The following is a 21,068-nucleotide window of genomic DNA, read 5'->3' on the forward strand; positions in this document are numbered from 1 at the left end:
AGGCCAGGAAGAGAATGTCTGTCAAGTTACACAATCCCACCTCAGTTCCTGTGGCCTTTCGGATGGGAGGCCAAAGAAATGGGTTCCCTAAGGCACATGGGTAGGGAATGCCGTGCTGTCACTCTCTAGCACTAGAATGTTGAAGATGTCCCTGTGTCCCATATGCCTAAAAAGTGGCCCGATTTTTCCTTGAGGTTATGTATATGCCAGATGGCTCCAATGAAAGCCCTTTCAGCAAGGAGGTGGCTGAAAAGCCTTCTGTAACAATGTGATCTTGAGTGTCTTCCTGGCCCTTCCCTATCCAGAAGGATAGCCAAAGGATAAGTAGGTGGGAGTGTAAATTCAAGTGTCATTTTCTCTCTCCCTGTGGAATGAACCAGAGAAGTTCTGAGCATCCTGACTCCTCCTATGGGCATTCCCTAGCAGTACCTTATCAAGGGCTCCTGTCCAATTCCCTTGGAATTGTGCAGGACAGAGTGTGCATTTTGAATTGTCATTCTGCACACAATGACCTGAGTGGTAGAGTATTACCACTATCAAGCCAGAACCTGGAGGCTGTGCTTATAAGTGGAAAGTTCTTGGGTGTCAGAGGGTTAACAGGAAGAAAGCACAGGACCCTTAAGGATCCCAGGCCTTGGGCTTATTCTTCTACTACCTGAAATGTGCCAGCATGCTTTAGGCTCTGAAATGAAATCCCAGGTCACTGAAAAACAGGAGATGAGACAGGGACATGAGAAATGTGATGACAACTTAAGCCTTGCTCAAGCTCTAGAGTCCCAAGAGCTGCTTTGAATGGAGCCCTCTGGGCTCTGCTAGGTATTTGCAACTGGAAAGCATAGCATTCGCAAGGAGGGGAATTGAGGCTTAGGCATAGCGGGGCCTCTGTATTGGGCCTGAAGGAAGCCACAAGGAAATGAGGCACCTCTTTCTCCTCTCACCATAGTCTGGGCCTCAGCATTATTCTTTGGAACATGATTTTTATGTCATCATCATTCTTCAAGTCATAAGTTTATTATGCTAGACCCAGGTCTCCAGAGAGCACACCTACACATGCCTTTGTGACACAACCCTCATTGCTTACCAGGCCTGCAGGCACTCATGTGGGCCTTTGCCATGAGAATTTAAGGCCAAAAGAACAAACAATTCTGGAAAAATCTGTTTCAAAGAATCCCTCAGAATATATTTTCTTCTTCAAAAGAGCAGCTGTTCTGGAGGAAGAAAGGGGAATATGTCAGGTAACTCTTGAGATGGACCTTTGAAGACACTGCATGGTCTGGGGGTTATGACCATGTGTGGTGGTATTGTGTTTACCAAAATATTGTGTGTTCCCTGAAATAAAATTATATGGGGTCAGAGAACAGGACAGCCACAATATTAAACATGGGGATAGGCAGTGGTAGCAAAAGCCTTTAGTCCTAGCATTTCAGAGACAGAAATACCTCTGGAGCTTTGAGTTCAAGGCCACATTAGAAACAGCCAGGCACTGTGACACATGCCTTTAATCCCATAAATCAAGTCTTTAATCCCAGGGAGTGATGGTAGAAAGTAGAAAGATTATATAAGGCATGAAGACCAGAAACTAGCAGCATTTGGCTGGTTAAGCATTTGGCTGGTTATAGTTTTAGGTTTTAGAACAGCACAGTTCAGCTGAGATCCATTCTGGATGAGGACTCAGGGGCATCCAGTCTGAAGAAACAAGACCAGCTAAGGAACTGGCGAGGTGAGGTAGCTGTGGCTTGTTCTGCTTCTCTAATCTTCCAGCATTCACCCCAATAACTGGCCTCGGGTTTGATTTTATTAATAAGACTTTTTAAGATTCATGCTACAACCATGGTGTGATGGCATGCCAAAAATCAGTAAATAACTGACCTTTCCAAAATAAAATACACACTGAGTCCTGCCACACACTAAGTGGTAGGAACATTTTGTGCCTGTCCAAATTTTAACTTCAGGGGTTCAGTAAAGGCACCTTTTCCTCTCATGCTCTGTCTGTTAGCATTAACCAAGGACAACTGTCCCAACTTTATGTGTAACTAGTTAAATATAATTTCTTGTAATTCCTGCATTGGCCCCACCAAGTCAGAGACCTGTCATCAATTCTCCATGTTAGAGCACTATCTATATAAAGGCTGAAACTCAGAGACAAATTGCTACATATAAATTCATTTTTCCAAAGGTGTCATTTGTTACTTGCTAGCCTGTATCATTTGCCTGCTCTACATCAAGGGTGAAATTCCACATCACAGCATTCAGCAATGTGTGTTCCTACAACTTTATAGAATATTCATGAAACAGAAATTCATTGCAAAAACCTACTATTGAGAGAGTTTGACAATAATCAAGGCTCATGGCCTTGGGACCATGAAGAGAATGCCTGCCCAGATACACAATCCTGTATTGGCCCCTGTGGGCTTTCAGATGGGATGTCAATCAAGTCACATGTGTAGGAAATACCTTGGTGGCACTGTTGTGCAATAAAATGTTCAAACTGTCCTTCTGCCCGAAGTGGCCAAGAAGTGTCCAGGGAGCAGCATGATGATAAGGTTATGTTAGATGGCTCTTTAGGAGAGCCCTTTCAGCAAGGATGTGGCTCTCAAGCCTTCTGTTACAATGTGACCTTGAAGGTCTTCCCCTGTCCTTTCCAATCAGAATGGGAGGCCCAAGGATAAAACAATGTAAGGAAGAAAAGTGAAGTGTAAGTTTTTCTATGCCTGTGGCATGAACAAGAGAAGCTCTGAGCCCCGTAACTCCACTTATCGGCATTCCCCTGCATTCTCTGATCAGTGGCTCCTGTCCAATTCCCTTGGGATTTTCCAGAACAGGGTGTGCATGGAATTGCCATTCTGTATCCAAAGGCCTGAGCAGTAGAATATTGCCACAATCAGGCCAGATCTTGGAGGCTGTGCTTCTAAAGGGGAAAGATTCTTGGGGTGTCATGGTCTTGAGAAGGACAAGGCTCAGGACCTGTAGCTATTCACAGACTTTGAGCTTATTATTCCACTTACTGGAAGTGTGCCAGGATGCTTCAGGCTCTGAAACAAAATCCCAGGTCACTGAAAGACATGAGAGGAGACAGGGACATGAGCAAATGTTGCAATTCAAACCTTGTATAAGAGTAGAGAGTCAAACAAGGTGCTTTGATGGGAGGCCTCATGGCTCTCCTAGGTATGTGCCCCTAGACAGCATAGGATTTTCCAGGTGGAGAATCAGGGCTTAGGAATAGAGGGACCTCTCAAATGGGCCTCAAGGAAGCAAGAAGCAGATGAGGCACCTCTTTCTCCCCTGTCCTGCGGCATGGGTCTCAGTGTCATTCTATTGAGCATGATTTTTATGTCATCATCTCTCTTCATGACATAGGGTTGTCATCATAGACACAGGTCTTCAGGGAGGAGAGCAGTAAAGTGAAATATCTTCTTCATTAGGGCATGTTTTGGGGAAGAAAAAAGGAGAGAATCCCAGGGAATTATTGAAATGAGCCATTGATGACACTGCACAGTCTGTGGGGTGTGACCATGCTATGAATGCCTATCAAGGATGAGTCAATCTCTGGCCCTTGGGAAATCCAGTACACAGTGAGTCCTGCCACATAGGAATGAACAGGCTCCTTTCTCGCCTGCCCTAATTTTAATTTCAATGTTTCAATAAAGGCACCTTTCCCCTCATGCTCTGACTGTTATCATTATACTCTTGACAATTGTCAAGAACTAAGCATGATTCCTTGTGATTTCTGCCTAGGCCCCACTAAGTAACAGACTAGTCATGAGTTTTCCATTGTAGAGTACTATGTATATAAAGCCTGAGACCCACAGACAAATAGCCCCATTAATAATCAATTGTCCAAGGGCAGTCATTTGTTGCTCTCCAGCCTGTGTCACTTTCCTGCTCTACACCCATGAAAAAATCTACATAACAGTGGTCACAGAAGTGTGTTTGACCAGCTTTGTAGGATATAAAAGGAGCAGAAATTCATTGAGAATGCCTATTCTTAAGAGAGTCTGAAAACAAACACTACTCATGGCCTTGATGCCAGGAAGAGAATGCCTGCCCTGAAACAAAATCCCACCTTGGCTCCTGTAGCCTGATGTATAGGAGTTTGTATTATGAATCTTAAAAGTTCTTATTAATGAAAACAAACCTGCATCCAGGTATTGGGGTTAATGCTGGAATATCAGAGAAGCAGAACAAGCCACAGCTTCCTCAACTTGCCAGTTCCTGAGCTGGTCTAGGTTCCTCAGACTGCAAACTTCTCAGTCCTCATCCAAATGGGTGTCAGCTGAACTGCTGCCCCAAAGTCTAAAAGTTTAACCAGCCAAATGCTTAACCAGCCAAAATGCTTCTAGTTTCTGGTCTTCAAGCCTTATATGTCTTTCCGAATTCTGCCATCACTTACATGGATTAAAGGCTCACTATCTGGGATTAAAGGGATGTGTCACTATGCTTGGCTGTAACCTATTGGCCTTGAACTCACAGAGATCCAGACAAATTTCTGACTCTGGAATGCTAGGATTAAAGGCATGAGTGCTACCACTTTGTAGCCTCTGTATTTAGTGGCTGTCTGTTCTCTGACCACAGAAAATTTTATTTGGGTGCACAATGTTTTGGGAAACAATACCACCACAGGAGTTCAATCAAGTGGGTTCTTTAAGTAACAGGGCTTGGGAATGCCTTGGTTTCCCTGACCGGCATTTGAATGTCTTTACACATGGAACACCTACAGCTGATAAACTCCTTTAGTAAAGGGGAAGGATATAAGATCAACTCAAAAAAATCAGTAGCTCTCCTATACACAAATGATAAAAGGGCTGAGAAAAAAGTCAGAGAATCATCCCCCTTTACAATAGGCACAAATAAAAAAATATACCTTGTTATAACACTTACTAGACAAGTGAAGGACATTTTGGATGAGAACTTTAAATCTCTAAAAAAAAAGAAATTGGAGAATATATCACAAAATGGAATGATCTCCCTTTCTGGTGCATAGGTAGGATTAACATAGTAAAAATGGCAATATTACCAAAAGCAATCTACAGATTCAATGAAAACCCCATCAAATCCCATTAAAATTCTTCACAGACTTGGAAAGAAAAATACTCAACTTCATGTAGAAAAAGAAAAGAACCAGGAGAGCTAAAAGGTTACTGTATAATAAAGCAACCTCTGGAGGCATCATCGTCACTGACCCCAACCTCTACTATAGGCTAGAGTAATAAAAACAGCTCGGGACTGGTATAAAAACCATCACCCAGACAAATGGAATCTAATTGAAGACCCTGAAATTAATCCAGGCACATATGAACACTTGATTTTTGACAAGGAAGCATAAAGTATACAATAGAAAAAAGAATCTTCCACGATGGTGTTGGCATAACTGGATGTCAATTTGAAAAAGATTACAAATAGAAGCATATCAGTGACAATGCCCAGAAATCAAGTCCAAGTGGATCAAAGACCTCAACATAAATCCAGTTACACTGAACTTAACAGAAGAGAAAGTAGGAAGTATTCTTGAACACATTGACACCAGAGATCACATCCCTAAATATAATACCAATAGCACAGACACAGAGAACAACAATTAATAAATAGGACCTCTTGAAACTGAGAAACACTTGCAGGCCAAAGACACAGTCAATAAGACAAAAAGACAACCTATAGAATGGAAAAATATCTTCACCAACCCCACATCTGACAGAGGACTGATCTCCAAAGTATATAAAAAACTCAAGAAACTAGACATCAAAATACTGAACAATCCAAGTAAAAATTTGCCAAAGAGCTAAACAGATAATTCACAAAAGAACAATCAGAAATGGCTGAAAGACATTTAAAGAAATGTCCAATATGCTTAATCATCAGAAAAATGCAAATCAAAAAGACACTGAGATACAAACTTCCATCTCTCTGAAGGGCTATGATCAAAAACTCTAATGACAGTCAATGTTGGAGAGGATGCTGAACAAAGGGAACACTCCTCTACTGTTGGTGGGAGTGCAAATTTGGACAACCACTATAGAAATCAGTATGGCAGTTTCTCAGAAAATTGGAAATTGAGCTACCTCAAGACACAAACATACCACTCTTGGGCATATACCCAAGGAATGCTCAATCATACCACAAAGATACATGCTCAACTATGTTCATAGCAGCAATATTTGTAATACCCAGAACCTTGAAGCAACCTAGGTGCTCGTCAACTGAAGAATGGATTAAGAAAATGTGGTGCATGTATACAATGGAGTACTTCTCAACAGAGAAAAACAATGACAGCCTGAAATTTGCTGGCAAATGGTCAAAACTAGAAAAAAATCATCCTGAGTGAGGTAACCCAAACCCCAAATCACAAACATGGTATGTTCTCACTCATAAGTGGATTCTAGATATAAAGTAAAGAACAATCAGATGATAACCAATATAACCATGGAAGCTATTTATATAGAAGGGGGGACCCTAGAATGACTGTTGTTTATAATAAGTTTTGGGTTTACTCAATTTGTGAGCAAGCATTATTGAAACATTTCACTATTATGATAAGAATTTATATGGTATAAAGTTGATAATAGATAGATAAGTAAATAAATAAATAAATAAATAAATGAATGAATAAATAAATAAGTAGGTGGGGAAGTAACTGAAGTATAAGTTTAACCATCCCTGTGCTGTGAATCAGAGAAGCTCTGAACTTTCTCATTCCACCTATGGGTAATCCCTGCATTGCCTAATCAATGACTCCTGGACAATTCCAAGGAATTGTCCAGGACAGGGTATGTGTTTGGGATTTCCATTCTGCACCCATAGGCCTGATGGCCAGAAGATTGCCACAATCAGGCCAGAGCCTGCAGGCCATGCGTCTAATGAGGAAAGGTTCTTGGCATGTTAGAGGACTTAGAAGATGAAGGCTCAAGAACTTTAGAGATCCTGGCATTTGGGCTGATCTTTCCAATTATCTGAAATGTATCAGGACTCTGTGGGCTCTCTGTGGGTATCTCAGTTCACTGAAAGACAGCAGAGGTGACAGCAACATGAGCAGTGTGTTCGCTGCTAAAACCTTGCAAAACTTTAAAGAGTCACACAAGGGGCTTTTGAATGGAGCCCTAAGGGTTCTACTAGACATGTGCCCCTGGATAGCATAGGATTCCCCAGGAGGGGAAACAGGACTTAGGGAGAGCAGGGCCTATGAATGGGGCCTCAAAGAAGCCACAAGGACATGAGGCACTTCTTTCTCCCCTACTCTTCAGCCTGGGCCTCAGTGTAATCCTATTGAGCATGATTTTTAGGTCATCATCTCTAGTCATGACTTGGGTTTATAATCATAGACCCAGGTCTCCAGAGAGCATAGTTAGACATGTGTTTGTGATAAAAACAAAATTAATTCCCAGGGCTGCCAGCACTGATGAGGGCATTGGCCATGAGAAGTTTAGGCTGAAAGGACATCTCAGTCTGGTGCAATCTGTTTTGAGGCATCCAGCAGAATGAGGTTTCTACTTCATAAGGGCACCTTTTGCAGAAAAGGAAAGGAGAGGATGTCAGGACACTATTGAGATGAGCCATTGGTGACACTGCACAGTCTGCAGGGTGTGACCATGCTATGAATGCCTATCAAGGATGAGTCAATCTCTGGCCCTTGGAATATCCAATACACAGTGAGTCCTGCCACACAGGAATGGATAGGCTTCTTTCTCGCCTGCCCTAAATTTAACTTCAATGTTTCAGTAAAGGCACCGTTCCCCTCATGCTCTGACTGTTAGCATTAGACTCTTGACAATTGTCAAGACACTTTGCAGGACCAGTTAAATCTTTTTTCTTTGTGATTCCTGCCTAGGCCCCACCAAGTCAGAGATCTGTCATGAGTTCTCCATTGTAGAGCACTATGTATATAAAGGTGGAGAACCACAAATAGCTCCATAAATAACCCACTCTCCCATGGCATCATTTGATGCTCTCTAGCCTGTGTCACTTGCCTGTTCTACACCCATGGGAAATTCCACATCACATGGTCACAGAAGTGTGTAGTTACAGTTTTGTAGGATATGCTCAGAGCTAAATTAATTGAGAATGCCTACTCTTGAGACGGTCTGAAAACAAACAGGACTCATTCCTTTAGGCCAGGAAGATAATGCCTGCCCTGAAACACAATCCCACCTCAGCTTTTGTGGATTTATGGATGTGAGGTCAATCAAGGAAGGACATTAAGTCACAGGGGAAGGGAATTCGTTGGTGGCCCTGTCCAGTAGTTGAATGTTTGAGATGTCCCTATTTCAAATATACTCAAGAAGTGGCCTGAGTTTACCATGAGCTCTAGGGTGTGTCACATGGCCCTTCCTGAAGGACTTACAGCAATGATATGGCTCTCAAAGCCTTCAGTCACAATGTGAACATGAAGGTCTTCCCCTTCCCATTAGACTAATGACAACTGTCATGACACTATGCATTGCCTGTTAAATATTTTTCCTTATGATTCCTTCATTGGTCCCACCAAGTCAGAGACCTGTCATCCATTCTCCATATTAGAGCATTATTTATAAGGCCTAGACTCATAGACAAATCCCCACATAAAAATCCATTTTCCCAATGGTGTCATTTACTACTTGCCAGCTGGTATCACTTGCCTGCTCTACACCCCAGGGGAAATTTCACATCACAGTGTTCAGCAAAGAATGTTCCTACAGCTTATGGAATACACATGAAACAGAAATCCATGGCAAAAACCTACTGTTGAGGGAGTCGGAAAACAATCAGGTCTCATGTCCTTGAGACCATGAAGAGAATACCTGCCTAGATACATAATCCCATATTAGCTCCTGTGGCCTTTCAGATGGTAGTTCAATCAACAAAGGTCACTAAGTCACATGGGAGGGAATACCTTGGTGGCACTAACAAGCAATAAAATATTTTAAATATCCTTAAGCCAAATGAGCCCATCAGTGACCAGGATGCACCATTATTTTAAGGTTATGCCAGAAGATTCCTGATGAAAGCTTTTTCAGAAAGGATTTGGCACTCAAGACTTGTGTCATAATGTGATCTTGAAGGTTGTCCCTCACCCATTCCAATCAGGATGTCAGGTCCAAGGATAAAACTAGGCAAGCAAGAAAAGTGAAGTGAATTTTTAATTGTGGAATGAACCAGAGATGTTCTGAGCCCCCTGACGCCAAATATGGGCATTCCCCTGCATTCCCTTATCAGTGGCTCCTGTCCATTTCCCTTCGAATTTTCCAGGGCAGGGTATCCATGGAATTGTCATTCTGTACTCAGGCCTGAGGGGTAGAATATTGCCACAATCAGGCCAGAGTTTGAGGCTGGGCTAGTACAGTAGTAGTGTTTTGGAGTGTCAACAACTGTAGAACTGGAAGGCACAAAACACTTACAGATCCTAGTGTTTAGGATTATTGCTCCCTTACCTGAGATGTGCCAGGATGCTTCAGGCTCTGAAACAAATTTACAAGTCACTGAAAGACATGAGAGGAGACAGGGACATGAATAGTGTGTTGGCAACTAAACCTTTTACAAGGGTAGAGATTCACACAAGGTGATTTTGAAGGGAGGCCTCAGGGATCTCCCAGGTATGTGCTACTGGACAGCATAGGATTCCCCAGTGGGAAATCAGGGCTAAGGGATAGCAAGACCTCTGAACTGGGTCTCATGGAAGCCATAAAGAGATAAGGCACCTCTTTCAGCCCTGCCCTGCAGCCTGGGCCTCAGTGCATTCTACTGAGCATGATTTTTATGTCACCATATCTCTCCATGTCATAGGTTTGACATCATAGACCCAGGTCTTCAGAGAGCACAGATATTCATACATTTGGAATAACAACCAACATTGCTTACCAGGGCTTCCAAAGCTGATGAGGGCCATGGCTATGAGAAGTTTAGGCCTAAAGAATATCCCATTCTGCTCATTTCTGCTTCAAATGATCCTGCTGAAAGGATTCTCTTCTTCTAAAGGGCACCTGTTGAGTTGGGAGAAAAAAGAGTATGTCAGGGCACACTTGAGATGGGTCTTTGATGACACTTCATGGTTGGTGGGTTGTGACCATGGTCTGAAAGCATAACAAACATCAGTAAATTTCTGGCCCTTCGAAAATCAAATATATAGTGTGTCCTGCAGCACAATAAGTGATAGATACCTTTCATGCTTGCCAATATTTTGTCTTCTGTGTTTCAATAAAGCACCTTTCCCCTCCTGCTCTGACTGTTACCATTAGACAGATGAAAATTGTCATGGCACTATGCAGGGCCAGTTAAATAATTTTCCTTATGATTCCTGCATTGGCCCCACCAAGTCAGATACCTGTTATCCATTCTCCATGTTAAAACACTATTTATATAAGCCTAGACTCAAACAAATTCCTACATAAAAATCCATTCTCCCAAGGGTGTCATTTGCTGCTCACCAGCCCATATCTCTCTCCTGCTCCACACCCCAGGGGAAATTTGACAAACCTGTGTTCATAAAGATGTGTTCTTAAACTTTGTTGAATATACATGAAGCAGAATTTTATTGCAAAAAAACTACTTTTGAGAGAGTCTGAAAAGAATCAAGACTCATAGCCTTGAGGCCAGGGTGAGAATGTGTGCCCAGACACAAAAACCCGTATTGCATCCTGTGGTGTGTGTGATGGGAGGACATTAAAGTGGGGACAGTAAGTCACATGGGAAAGAAATACCTTGGTGTCATAGTCCAGCAGCAGAACATAAAAGAAGTCCCTCTGCCGAATATGCCCAACAAGTTGCCAGAGTGCACCCTGAGTGTAGTGTATGCCAGATGGGCCCACATGAAAGTCCTTTCAGCAAGGATTTGGCCCTCAAGCCTTCTGAGACAATATGACTTTGAATTTTGTCCCCTGCCCATTCTAATCAGGATGGCAGGCCCAAAGATAAAACTAAGCAGAGAAGAAAATTGAAGTATAAGTTTTTCTATACCTTTGGCATGAACCAGAGAAGCTCTGAGCCCCCTGACTCCACCTATAAGCATTCTCCGGCAGTCCTTGAACAGCGGCTCCCGTCTGATTCCTTTGGAACTGAGCAGGATAGGGTGTGCATTGGGAATTGTCATTCTGCACCCAAAAGCCTGAGTGGTAAAATATTGCCACAATCAGGCCAGAGCCTGGAGGCTGAGCTTCTGAGTTCAAAGTTTCTTGGGGTATCAGAGGTTTTACAAAGGGAAGGCAAAGGACCCATATAGTTCTCACCCTTTAAGCTTATTCTTACATTTACCTGCAATATGCCAGTATGCTTCGTGCTATGAAACAAAATCCCAGGAAACTGAAAGGTAAGAGAGGAGACAGGGACATAAGCACTGTGTTAGAAACTAAAGCCTTGCACAAGCGAGAGAGTCCCAAATGGTGCTTTGAATAAAGCCCACAAGGCTCTGCTAGGTATTTGCAATTGGAGAGCATAGGATACCACAAGTGGGGCAGTAGTGCTTAGGGAGAGCAGGGCCTCTGATTGCCCTCAAGGAAGCCACAAAGAGATGAGACACTACTTTCTCTGCTCCTCTTTAGCCTGGGCTTCACAATCACTCTTTGGAACATGACTTTTATATCACCATCTCTCTTGATGACATAAGTTTGTCATCATAGACCCAGGTCTCCAGTTAGCACAGCTACACATGGCTTTGTTAAACAACCAACATTGCTTACCAGGGCTGCAGGCACTCATGTAGGTGTTGGCCATGAGAATTTAAGGCCCAAAGTACAGCCAATTCTGGACAAATTAGCTTCAAATGATCCTATGTAATAGATTCTCTCCTTCATAGGAGCATCTGTTGTGGAAGAAGAAAGGAAAGTATGTCAGGACACTCTTGAGTTGGGCTTTTGATGACACTGCATGATCTGTGACATATGACCATGGTGTGAAGGCATGCCAATGATCAGTAAATCTCTGGTCCTTCAAAAATCAAATACACAGTGAGTCCTGCAACAAAGTTAGTGGTAGGTTCCTTTCATTCCTGCCTAAATTTTAACATCAGGATTTCAGTAAAGGCACCTATCCTCTCATGCTATGACTGTTAGCATTAGACTGATGACAACTGTCTTAACACTATGCATAATTAGTTAAATATATTTCTCTTATAATTCCTGCATTGGCCTCACCAAGTCAGAGACCTGTCATCAAGTCTCCACATCAGTGCACTATCTATATAAAGTCTGAAACTCACAGACAAATTGCTACATGCTCCCAGGGGTCTAATTTTTGCTCAATAGCCTGTATCACTTACTTGCTCTACAACCTGGGGGAAATTATACATCACAGTGTTCAGCAAAGTGTGTTCTTTTTTTAAAAAAAAATAATGTATTTTTCTATTATCAGCTTGATACAACATAAATTTTTATTGTAATAGTGAAATGTTTAATTCAGGCTTGGAAAGTAATTGAGTAAACCCAAAACTTATTGTAAGTCAGTCATCCTACGATCCCCCCTGCTATATAGTCTTCCTGGATCTGTGGGTTGCAGTTTGATTGTTCTCTGCTTTATATCTATAATCTACTTATGAATGGGTACATACCATGTTTGTCCTTCTGGGTTTGTGTTACCTCACTCAGGATGATTTTTTTCTAGATCCATCAATTTGCCTGCAAATTTCATGCTGTCATTGTTTTTCTATGCTGAGGAGTACTTTATTATGTATATGTACCACATTTTCCTAATCCATTCTTTAGTTGACAGGCATCTAGGTTGTCTCCAGGTTCTGGCTATTACAAATAGTGCTGCTGTGAACATAATTGAGCATGTATCTTTGTGGTATGATTGGACATGCCTTGGGTATATGTCCAAGAGTAGTATAGCTAAGTCTTGAGGTAGATCAATTCCCAATTTTCTGAGAAACCTCCATACTGATTTCCACAGTGGTTGTACAAGTTTGCATTCCCACCAACAGTGGAGGAGTGTTCATTTACTCTGCATCTTCTCCAAAATTGACTGTCATTACTGTTTGTGATCATTTCCATTCTGACAGGTGAAAGGTAGTATCTAAGAGTCATTTTGATTTGCATTTCTCTGATGATAAAGGATGTTGAGCATTTCTTTAAATGTCTTTCAGCCATTTGTGATTCATCTTTTGAAAATTCTCTGTTAAGCTCTTTAGCCCATTTTTTAATTAGATTGTACAGTATTTTGATGTCTAGCTTCTTGAGTTTTTTATAAACTTTGGAGATCAGTCCTCTGTCAGATGTGGGGTTGGGGAAGGTCTTTTCAAATTTTGTAGGTTGTCTTTTTGTCTTTTTAACCATGTTGTTTGCCCTACAAAAGCTTCTCAGTTTCAAAAACTTCCTTTTATTAATTGTGCTCAGTGTCTGTGCTGCTGGTGTTATATTTAGGAAGTTATCTTCTGTGCAAATGTGCTCAAGTGTACATCCTACTTTCTCTTTTATTAAGTTTAGTGCAAAGTGGACTTACATTGAGGGCTTTAATCCACCTCAACTTGAGTTTTGTGCGTGATGAAAGATATGGATCTATTTATAATCTTTTACATATTGAAATCTAGTTATGCCAGTACCATTTGTTGAAGATAATTTCTATTTGCTTTGTATTGTTTTGGCTTCTTTGTCAAAATAGAGGTGTTCATATGTGCGTGGATTAATGTCATTGTATTCAATTGGATTCCAATGGTCCAGATGTTGGATTTGATATCAGTACCAAGCTGTTTTTATTACTATAGCTTTATAATAGAGCTTGAAGTCATGGGTGGTGATACCTCCAGTGGTTGCTTTATTATACAGGATACTTTTAACTATCCTGGGTCTTTTGTTTGTCCATATGAAGTTGAGTATTTTTCTTTCCAAGTCTGTAAAGAATTGTGTTGGGATTTTGATGGGAATTGCATTGAAACTGTAGATTGCTTTTGGTAAGATTGCCATTTTCACTGTTAATTCTACCTATGCATGAGCATGGGATATCTTTCCATTTTTTCCATTTGCTGATACTTTCTTCAATTTCTTTCCTTACAGATTTACAGTTCTTATGAAAAAGTTCCTTCACTTGTTTAGTTAGTGTTATAACTAGGTATTTTATATTATTTGTGGCTATTGTAATGTGTGATGTTTCTCTGACTTCTTTCTAAGCCCAAAAAGTGTGTGCTTATGTCTTTATAGATTATATTGAACAGAAGTTCATTGCAAAAAACTACTGTCTGAAGATTATGAATAGAATCAGGTCTCATGGCCTTTAGACTAGGAAGAGAACACCTGCCCAGATACACAATCCCATATTGGCTCCTGTGGCCTTTCACATGGGAGGTCTATCAAGTGGGGTCACTAAGTCACATGGGTAGGAAATACCTTGGTGGCATTGTCAAGCAATAGAATGGTCAAAATGTCCTTCTGCCCAATGTGTGTAAGAAGTGGGCAGGGTGCAGCATAATGTTAAGGTTATGCTAGATGGCTCCTCATAAAGCCCTCTGAGCAAGGGTGTGCCTCTCAAGCCTTCTATGACAATGTGACATTTAAGGTATTCCCCTGCCAATTCCAATCAGGATGGGAGGCCCAAGGTCAAAACTAGGCAGGGAAAAATGTGAAGTGTAAGTTTCTCTATACCCGTGGCATGAACCAGAGAAGCTCTGAGCCCACAGATTCGACCTATTGGCATTCTGCTGAAGACCTGATCAGCGTCTCCTGGCCAAATTACTTAGAATTGTGCAAGACAGGGTATGCATTTAGAAATGTAATTCTGGACAGAAAGGACTGAGTGGTAGAATATTGCCACCATCAGGCCAGAACCTGAAGGCTGTGCTTCTATAGGGGAAAGATTCTTGGGGTGTCAGAGACTTTAGAAGGGGTAGGCTCACAATCCAAAGAGATCCCAGGCCTTGGGTTTGTTCTTCCACTTAACAGAGTGTGCCAGGAAGCTTCAGGCTCTAAAACAAAATCCCAGGACACTGAAAGACATGAGAGGATACAGGGATATGAGCAGTGTGTTGGCAACTAAAACCTAATACAAGAGTAGGCAGTCACCCAAGGTGCTTTGAAGGGAGACCTCAGGGCTCTCCAAGGTATATGACACTGGACAGCTTAAGATTCCCCAGGTGAGGAATCAGGGTTTAGGGATAGATGGACCACACAATTGACCCTGGAAAAAGAAACAAGGAGATGAGGCATCTCTATCTCCCATGGCCTGCAGACTGGGCCTCAGGGTCATTCTATTGAGCATGATTTTATATCACCATCTCTCTTCATGATATAGGTTTGTCATAATAGACAAAGGTCCCCAAGGAGGACATCTTCTTATGCATTTTGGACACAAACAAAGAGCTTACCAGGTTAGACTGCACAGATGAGGGCATTGGCAATGAGAAGTTGAGGCAAAAAGTACACCCCATTCTGATCAAAGCTGCTTCAAGGATTCAGCAGAATGAATTCCCTTAGCTACATGGGAAAGCAATGCCATGTTGTCACTGTTTAGCGCTGGAATGTTGAAGATATACCTGTGTACCATATGCCTAAGAAGTTGCCCAATTTCCCCTTGAGTTTAAGTATATGCCAAATATTTCCGATGAAAGCCCTTTGAAAGGAGGTAGCTCAAAAGCCTTCTGTAATGATGTGATCTTGAATGTCTTCCCTGCCTTTCCCAATCCAGAAGGGAGGCCAAAGATAAAGTAGGTAGGAGTGTAAATTCAAGTGTAAGTTTCTCTATCCCTGAGACATGAACCAGAGAAGATCTAGAACTTGTGTCTCCACCTATGGGCAATCCCATGCATTCCCTGATCAGAGGACCTTGGGCAATTATCTTGGAATTGTCCAGTACAGAGTGTTCGTGGAACTGCCATTCAACAAAGGTCTGAGGGGCAGAATATTGCCACAATCAGGCCAGACTCTGGAGACTGGGTTTCAAAGGTGAAAGATTCTTGGTGTGTCAGAGTCAATAGAAGAAGAAGGCTTGGGACCTGAAGAGATCCCAGCCCTTGGGTTTATTCTACCACTTACCAGATGTGGGTCAGGTTGCTTCAAGCTCTGAAAGAAAATCCCAGGTCACTGAAAGACACGATGGAGACAGGGGCATGAGGAGTGTGCTGGCAACTAAAACCTTGTAGAAGAGTAAACAGTAACAAAAGGTGCTTTGAAGAGAGACCACAGCGCTCTCCTAGGTATGTGCCTCTGGACATCATAGATTTCTCCATGTGGCGAATCAAGGTTTTGGGATAGCTAGACCACTTAACTGGGCCTAGAGGAAGCTACAATGAGACAAGGCACCACTTTCTCACCCTTGAGATGGGCCGTTGATGAAATTGCCTGTTCTGTGAAAACTGACCATGATCTGAAAGCATGCCAAGTCTCTGTAAATCTCTGGCCCTGGGAAATTAAAATACACTGAGAGTCCATCCACAGAGTTACTGCTAGGATCCTTTCATTCCTGACTTAGAAACTTCAGTGTTTCAGTAAAGGCACCTTTCCACTTGTTCTTACTGTTACCATTAGACTGTTGACAATTGTCAGGACAAAAAGCAGCACTAGATATTTGTTGCTTTCTTGAGGGGGAGGTTCCCTGCATTGGCCCTGCCATGTCAGAGATCATTCATCAGTTCTCCATAGTAGAACACTATCCATATAAAAGCTGAAAGACATGAAGAAAACAAGGACATGAGCAGTATGCTGGCATCTAAAACCTTGTAGAAGAGTAGACAGTCACACAAGGTGCCTTGAATGGAGGCCTCAGCCAGCTCCTAGGTATGTGCCTCTGGACATCATAGATTTCTCCATGTGGTGAATGAAGGTTTTGGAATAGTGAGACCACTTAATTTGGCCTCAAGGAAGGCACAAGAACATGAGGCATCTCTTTCTTCCCTGCTCGGCAGCCTGGGCCTCAGTGTCATTCTATTGAGCATGATGTATAGGTCAACATTTCTCTTCATGACATAGTTTTGTAAGCATAGACCCAGGCCTCAAGGGAGGACATTTACATGCAAATTTGTGATGCAAACAACGTGCTAACCATGGTTAACTGCAATCATGAGGGCCTTGGCAATGAGAAGTTGAAGCCAAAACTATAGCCCATTCTGATTAAGCTGCTTCAAGGGGTTCAGCAGAATGAATTCTCTTAAGCAAAGTGCACAAAGGGGGGGATGTGAGGTCAGTCTTGACATGGGCCATTGATGAAATTGCCTGTTCTGTGAAAAGTAACCATGGTCTAAAGGCATGCTAAGTCTCTGTAAATCTCTGGCCCTTGGAAATTAAAATATACTGTGAGTGCTTCCACAGAGTAACAGATAGGACCCTTTCATTCCTGCCTTGGAAACTTCAGTGTTTCAGTAAATGCACTTATCCCCACATGTTCTGACTGTTACAATTACACTGTTGACAATTGTCAAGACACAATACAGGGCTAATCATTTCTTGGGTTTTTTTAGGGGGGTGGTTTCCATTGTTCCCACATGTCAGAGATCATGCATCAGTTCCCCAAGTAGAACACTATCCGTATAAAGGCTGACACACGCAGACAAATATCTACAGAAAAATCCATTCTCCCAAGGGTGTCATTTGCTCCTCTCCAGGTTGTGTCATTTGCCTGTGCTCGATCCTGGGGAAATTCCACATGACACTTGTCATAGAATGGTGTGTTTACAACTTTATAGGATATTTCTGGAGCTGAAATTCAATGCTAATGCCTATTTTTGATTTGGTTTGAAAATAATCAGGGCTCATTTCATTGAAGACAGGAAGAGAATATCTGTACAGATACAGAATCCCACCTCCGGTTCTGTGGCCTTTCAGATGACACTTCAATCTAATGGATTCCCTTAGCAACATGGGAAAGAAATGCCATGCTGTCACTGTTTAGCACTACAAAGTTGAAGATGTACCTGTGTCCCATATGCCAAAGAAGTGGCCCAATATCAACTTGAGGTTAATTATATGCCAGACGTCTCCTATGTAAGCCCTTTGCAAGGAGGTGGCTCAAAAACCTTCTGTAATGTTGTGATCTTGAGTATCTTCCCTGTGCTTCCCAATCCAGAAGGAAGGACAAAAAATAAGTAGGTGGCAGTGCCAATTCAAGTGTAAGTTTCTCTATCCCTGTGGCATGAACCAGAGAATCGCTAGGCCTTTTGACTCCACCTATTGGCATTCCCCTACATTCCCTGATCAGTGGCTCTTGTGCAATTCCCTTGGAATTGTACAGGACAGAGAATTCATGGTATTGTCATTCCACATCCAATGGCCTGAGGGGCAGAATATTGCCATAATTAGGGCAGGCCCTGGAAGCTATGCTTCAAAGAGGAAAGATTCTTGGTGTGTCAGAGATATTAGAAGAGGAAGGCTCAGGAACTGAGAAGATCCCAGCCCTTATGCTTATTCTTCCACTTACCAGAAGTGTGGCAGGGTGCTTCAGGCTCTGAAAGAAAATCCCAGGTCACTGAAAGACATGAAGGAGACAGGGGCATGAGCAGTGTGCTGGCAAATAAAACCTTGTAGAAGAGTAGACAGTCACACCAGGTGCTTTGAAGGGAGGCCTCTGTGCACTCCTAGGTATCAGCCTCTGCACACCATAGAATTTCCAATTGGCAAATCAAAGTTTTGATATAGCTAGACCACTGAATTGGGCCTCAAGGAAGCCACAAGGAGACAAGGCACCTCTTTCTCCCCTGCCCTGCTTCCTGGGCCTCAGCATCATTCTATTGAGCATGATTTTTAAGTCAACATCTCTTTTCATTACACAGTTTTGTCATCATAGACCCAGGCCTCCAGGGATGACATTTATATGTGCATTTGGGACACAAACAACGTGCTTACCAGGGCTGACCTCAATCATGAGTGCCTTGGCCATGAGAAGTTAAAGCTGAAATTACAGTCCATCCTAGTTAAGCTCCTTGAAGGGATTCAGCAGAGTGAGTTCTCTTAAGCAAAGGGCACGATCTGTGGAGGAAGAAAGGGGAGGACATGAAGTCACCCTTGAGATGGGGCATTGATAAAACTGCCTGTTCTGTGAAAAGTGACCATAGTCTGAAAGTATGTCAAGTCTCTGTAAATCTCTGGCCCTTGGAAATTAAAATACACTGAGAGTTCTTCCACAGAGTAACAGAAAGGATCCTTTCATTCCTGCCTTGGAAACTTCAGTGTTTCAGTAAAGGCACCTATCCTCACATGTTCTAACTTGTACCAGTAGACTGTTTAAAATTATCAAGACACAATGCAGGGCTAGTTATTTGTTTGGATTTTTGTGCAGGGGGGTTGTTTGGATTGTCCCCACATGTCAGAGATCATGCATTAGTTCCCCAAGTAGAACACTATCCAAATAAAGGCTGACACCCACACACAAATGTCTACAGAAAAATCCAATCTCCCAGGGGTGTCATTAACTGCTCTCCAGGGTTTGTCATTTGCCTGTGCTTGATCCTGGGCAAATTCAACATGACACCTTTGTCAGAGTATGGTGGGTTTACAGCTTTGTAGGATATTCATGGAGCTGAAATTCAATGCAAATGCCTATTTTTGATTGGGTTTGAAAATAAACAGGGCTCATGTCCTTGAAGCCAGGAAGAGAATATCTATCCAGATACACAATCGTACATTGGTTCCTGGAGACTTTCAGATGACAGTTCAATCTAATGGATTCCCAAAGCTACTTGGGAAAGGTATGACATGCTATCAATGTTTAGCACTAGAATGTTGAAGATGTACCTGGGTCCCATACGCCTAAGCAGTGGCCCGATTTTAATTTGAGGCTAAGTATATGCCAGATGTCTCCTATGAAAGCCCTTTGCAAGGAGGTGGTTCAAAAGCCTTCAGTATTATGGGATCTTCATTGATTTCCCTACCCCTTCCCAATGCACAAGGGGGGCCAAAGTATAAATAGGTGAGAGTGTAAATTCAAATGTAAGTTTCTCTATCCCTGTGGCATGAACCAGAGAAGCTGTAGGCCTTGTGACTCCACCTATTGGAATTCCCCTGCATTCCCTGATCAGTGGCTCTTGTGCAATAACCTTGGAATTGTCCAGGACAGAGTGTTCATGGAATTGCCATTCCACAACCAAAGGCCTGAGGGGCAGAATATTGCCATAATCAGGCCAGTCCCTTGAGCCTGTGCTTCAAAGGGTAAAGATTCTTGGTGTGTAAGAGACATTAGAAGAGGAAGGCTCAGGACCTGAAGAGATCCCAGCCCTTGGGCTTGTTCTTCCCCTTAGCAGAAGTGTGTCAGGATGCTTCCAGCTCTGAATGAAAATCCCAGGTCACAGAAAGACATGAAGGAGACAGGTAAATTAGCAGTGTCCTGGCAACTAAAACCTTGTAGAAGAGTAGACAGTCATACAAGGTGTTTGGAAGGGAGGCCACAGCCTGCTCCTAGATATAAGACCCTGGAATTCAGAGGTTTTCCCATGTGGAAAATCAAGGTTTAGGGATAGCAAGACCACTTAATTGGGCCTCAAGGAAGGCACAAGGACATGAAGCAACACTTTCTTCCCTGCCCTGCAAAATGGGCATCAATGTCATTCTATTGAGCATGATTTTTAGGTCACCATCTCTCTTCATGACATAGTTTTGTCATCATAGACCCAGGCCTCCAGAGAGGACATTTACATGTACATTTGGGACACAAACAATGTGTTTACCAGGGCAGACTGCAATCATGAGGGGCTTGGCCTTGAGATGTTAAGGCCGAATGTACAGCCCTTTCTGGTCAAAGCTGCTTCAAGGGGTTCAGCAGAATGAATTCTCTTAAGCAAATCTTAATCTGTGGAGGAAGAAAGAGGAGGACATCAAATCACCCTTGAGATGGGCCATTGATGAAATTCCCTTTCCGTGAAAAGTGACAATGGTCTGAAAGCATGCCAAGTGTCTGTAAATCTCTGGCCCTTGGAAATTAAAATAAACTGAGAGTGCTTTCACAGAGTTACAGATAGGATCCTTTCATTCCTGCCTTGGAAACTTCAGTGTTTCAGTGAAGGCACCTCTCCCCACATGTTCTGACTGTTACCAGTAGACTGTTGACTATTGTTAAGGCACAATGCAGGGTAGGTATTTGTTGCTTTTTTGGGTTGGGGGATTCCTGCATTGGGCCCACCATGTCAGAAACAATTCATCAGTTCTCCATAGTAGAACACTATCCATAAAGGTTGACACCCACAGACAAATGTCTACAGA

At 42.5% G+C, this 21,068-nt stretch overlaps 9 non-coding genes across 9 annotated transcripts; all 9 read right to left on the reverse strand.

Annotated features, from left to right (window-relative positions):
• Positions 1-946: 946 nt before the first annotated feature.
• On the reverse strand, positions 947-1,025 carry LOC118576884. Its single transcript, XR_004944081.1, has one exon. It is a non-coding gene; the product is annotated as a small nucleolar RNA SNORD115 (small nucleolar RNA).
• Positions 1,026-3,296: 2,271 nt separating this feature from the next.
• On the reverse strand, positions 3,297-3,375 carry LOC118576874. Its single transcript, XR_004944072.1, has one exon. It is a non-coding gene; the product is annotated as a small nucleolar RNA SNORD115 (small nucleolar RNA).
• Positions 3,376-7,238: 3,863 nt separating this feature from the next.
• LOC118576873 lies at positions 7,239-7,317 on the reverse strand. Its single transcript, XR_004944071.1, has one exon. It is a non-coding gene; the product is annotated as a small nucleolar RNA SNORD115 (small nucleolar RNA).
• Positions 7,318-9,690: 2,373 nt separating this feature from the next.
• Positions 9,691-9,768, reverse strand: LOC118576883. Its single transcript, XR_004944080.1, has one exon. It is a non-coding gene; the product is annotated as a small nucleolar RNA SNORD115 (small nucleolar RNA).
• A 1,736-nt stretch (positions 9,769-11,504) lies between these two features.
• Positions 11,505-11,583, reverse strand: LOC118576890. The gene has a single exon (XR_004944087.1). It is a non-coding gene; the product is annotated as a small nucleolar RNA SNORD115 (small nucleolar RNA).
• Positions 11,584-15,117: 3,534 nt separating this feature from the next.
• Positions 15,118-15,195, reverse strand: LOC118576893. The gene has a single exon (XR_004944090.1). It is a non-coding gene; the product is annotated as a small nucleolar RNA SNORD115 (small nucleolar RNA).
• Positions 15,196-16,789: 1,594 nt separating this feature from the next.
• On the reverse strand, positions 16,790-16,868 carry LOC118576882. The gene has a single exon (XR_004944079.1). It is a non-coding gene; the product is annotated as a small nucleolar RNA SNORD115 (small nucleolar RNA).
• A 1,717-nt stretch (positions 16,869-18,585) lies between these two features.
• On the reverse strand, positions 18,586-18,664 carry LOC118576876. Its single transcript, XR_004944074.1, has one exon. It is a non-coding gene; the product is annotated as a small nucleolar RNA SNORD115 (small nucleolar RNA).
• A 1,738-nt stretch (positions 18,665-20,402) lies between these two features.
• On the reverse strand, positions 20,403-20,481 carry LOC118576877. Its single transcript, XR_004944075.1, has one exon. It is a non-coding gene; the product is annotated as a small nucleolar RNA SNORD115 (small nucleolar RNA).
• Between the last annotated feature and the right edge of the window lie 587 nt (positions 20,482-21,068).

Source organism: Onychomys torridus, chromosome 1, assembly GCF_903995425.1.
Source record: "Onychomys torridus chromosome 1, mOncTor1.1, whole genome shotgun sequence".
Lineage (NCBI taxonomy): Eukaryota > Metazoa > Chordata > Mammalia > Rodentia > Cricetidae > Onychomys > Onychomys torridus.